Source organism: Hippoglossus hippoglossus, chromosome 9 (assembly GCF_009819705.1).
Source record: "Hippoglossus hippoglossus isolate fHipHip1 chromosome 9, fHipHip1.pri, whole genome shotgun sequence".
Taxonomy (NCBI): domain Eukaryota; kingdom Metazoa; phylum Chordata; class Actinopteri; order Pleuronectiformes; family Pleuronectidae; genus Hippoglossus; species Hippoglossus hippoglossus.
In genome coordinates this window covers 27,441,993-27,444,705 of record NC_047159.1, presented here as the reverse complement: position 1 = coordinate 27,444,705, position 2,713 = coordinate 27,441,993, and the positions used below count along the sequence as shown (strand labels likewise).

Here is a 2,713-nt window from a genome sequence, read left to right as displayed (position 1 = left end):
TCTTGCCATGCCTATTTTTATAATTGAAAGCTGGAACCTGAAAGTGCACATGAAAATTAAACAGAAAAACAAGGCCCATTCAATAGATGAGCTTAAGGCTTAGGTTGTAACTGATTAAAAACTAAGCACATTCAATATAAAAAAAATAATCTCATTTCCCACACATCAGACAAATTACCCCATAGCCAAATTCTTTTGAGATCAGTAAGAGGCAAAAAAACGTCCTAACGTTATATCAAATACCCCAGATCCACACAAATGTAACGGGTTCTTTGAGACATGCCTGACCCCACACTATTTCATGGCTATCAGTTGAGGTTTTGCATAATCCCTACAAACTGACTTAAGTAACCTACTTAAGTTAAAATGAGTCTTGTTTACATTTTTGCAATCACATTGCATTTTATCATTGATTTCTGGCACAATGAAGACTTCCAATCACTGACCAGCTCTGTAGTTGAGTCAATTATACTTTAAAACACAATTTCCATATTTTTCCAAAAAAAACAACATCAATATTTCGTTTTGAGTATTTTATTGCAACAATGTTGAAAACACATTTGCCAAGAGATATTAAATTGTCTGCAGGTCAAACTCCGGTCGCCATAATACCACAGAATCTGAAAAAGAGGCAGCTTTGTTTTAATATCCAGAACAATAAAGTCTATTTGATATCATCACGACTCAGATATTGTACTCTAGCAGGCTTGTACTTACCTTTAGAGTAAAACATCAGGCTGTCTGAGGGCCAGAGGACATTACATCTGCTTTCTGTGGAAAGAAACAAGTCTTTTAAAATAAAACCAGGTATCAAGTAACAAAACATTTGTTTTAGACCACAACCTCAGAGAAATATGGAACGGTAAGGTATAATCAAGAGATATCATTTGGCAGAATCTTGTCATCACAGGTAGTGGTCCATTTAAGCAGATTTTCATGTCAATATTTTCTATCAAACCAACATTGGCACTTTGTCATAGACTTTGAAATACTTACCAAGGTCAGCCCAAGAGATGCAGCCTTTTCCTGGAGAAGAGACAGAAATACCTATTAGCTTCAAGTTTGCAGGTTACTCAGCAACAATGTTGTCCACATTACAAGTTCAGGTCAGACATTTGTTAAAGACATCACTGAACCAGCAAAAGCCATTTTGCAATTCTCTGAATTCTCACCTCAGTCAACCTCGTCTTGGCCGTTCAGTCGGATCTCAGAGAGCGATCAGAACCTGCAGACGACAGAACAGCATAAGATGAGTATACACAACATACATGGGGTGAAGCTTTCTACGTTGACCAAATTAGATAGAGCTAATATAACAAGACTCCATGGTTTCAAGTCAGTCGTCATCTAGTCATCACAAGGTCAGACTACAGGGATCATGAGGTTCACTAAAACCAACCAAGTTCCCAACTAATGAACCAGAGCTGCTTGCTCAGACCCAGATGAGGTGGAGTTCAACCAGCAAATGGAGCTGGTGTCAGTTGTAAATGAATTTACTCCAATTCATGCATTTTCCAATTTGACTTTTATTTCCACTCAACATAAGTTTACATTATGAATAGGTATCCCAATTAAATCCTGCAGTTCTAGCCTAACTACATACCTTTTATTTGATATAAAGTGAAAAAAGCCAACTAGCAGTTTCAGTCTTGACAACTACCTGCTGATAGCTAAAGGGCATGTTTGTGTCCAGCTCCACTTGTCATCTGGGACTGAGGTTCTACAGTTTTTATTTTCATACTCACATTGTTTGTGTGACATCTTCTGCACAAAAAAACAACTTCATCAATTTGACGACACGTGGGCTGCAAAATAAAGTCCCAAAGCATGCAAATACAGAAAAGCGCCACAAATAACGAAAACGACACCGGAAATGTTTCCTGGGGACCCAAAAAAGTGAACCTGCCTGTAGTTCGGTGCTGTGTGAAGTTATTGAAGTGTGCTACTCGTCAGTGGTGATGGAAATTCACAAAGAATCACAAACATTATTTGATAACAACTAGAAGTAGGGCTACGTTGTAGCACTAACGGGCCGAGCACAGGCAATTTGAAGCCTGTTGGTGGAGAGAGCGATCATTGAACAAGTGCACGTCTCCACATTGCATGCGTTTTGCGCACACGCTTCACTTCCTGCGTCCGTCACGTGATGTCGATCCTTGCCTGCTAATTGCTCATTATGGTCCACGCTATCAAATACCACATCCCACTGTGAAAATTTTATGTAAATCGAATGATAGTTGTAAAACAAAGCTTACTTCCTGTTGCCAGTAGGTGGCGCCATCACTATTATTACATACATACTAATATATCTGTTGAAGAAGGGGCTCTGATGTAGAATGAGCAATTTTGTGTCAATTGGACAATGTTACAACAACTTAATTTTCACACTGATCAGTAGGTGGTGCTATGACCCTGCACTAATATTAATATATGGAGCTGTGCAGGTCTGGATTGTGATTATAGGTCAGCATTTGGGGTCCGGTTGGATAATGCAGAGTGGATTCACAAAGTAATTCCTGTTTCATGGTGAATCAGTAGGTGGCGCTATGACACTGAGGAAATATTGACACATGGAGCTGTTCAGGCTTGATCTCTGATCATGTGACAGAAGTTTGGCAGTGATAGGACAATGCACACTGTAGTTATGACAACATCGTCTCCTTTGGCGAAGGATGATCCTTCACCGCACCTCAATGTTTACACGGTTTGAGGA

General features: G+C 39.4%; 1 long non-coding RNA gene and 2 other non-coding genes across 3 annotated transcripts; all 3 read right to left on the bottom strand.

Annotated features, from left to right (window-relative positions):
- Window positions 1-532: 532 nt before the first annotated feature.
- LOC117767917 lies at window positions 533-1,770 on the bottom strand. Its single transcript, XR_004614953.1, has 5 exons — window positions 1,746-1,770; window positions 1,173-1,225; window positions 997-1,026; window positions 718-771; window positions 533-620 (listed from the first exon to the last, which is right to left on the bottom strand). It is a non-coding gene; the product is annotated as an uncharacterized LOC117767917 (long non-coding RNA).
- LOC117768594 lies at window positions 841-913 on the bottom strand. The gene has a single exon (XR_004615096.1). It is a non-coding gene; the product is annotated as a small nucleolar RNA SNORD47 (small nucleolar RNA).
- Window positions 1,070-1,136, bottom strand: LOC117768596. The gene has a single exon (XR_004615098.1). It is a non-coding gene; the product is annotated as a small nucleolar RNA SNORD78 (small nucleolar RNA).
- Window positions 1,771-2,713: the final 943 nt, after the last annotated feature.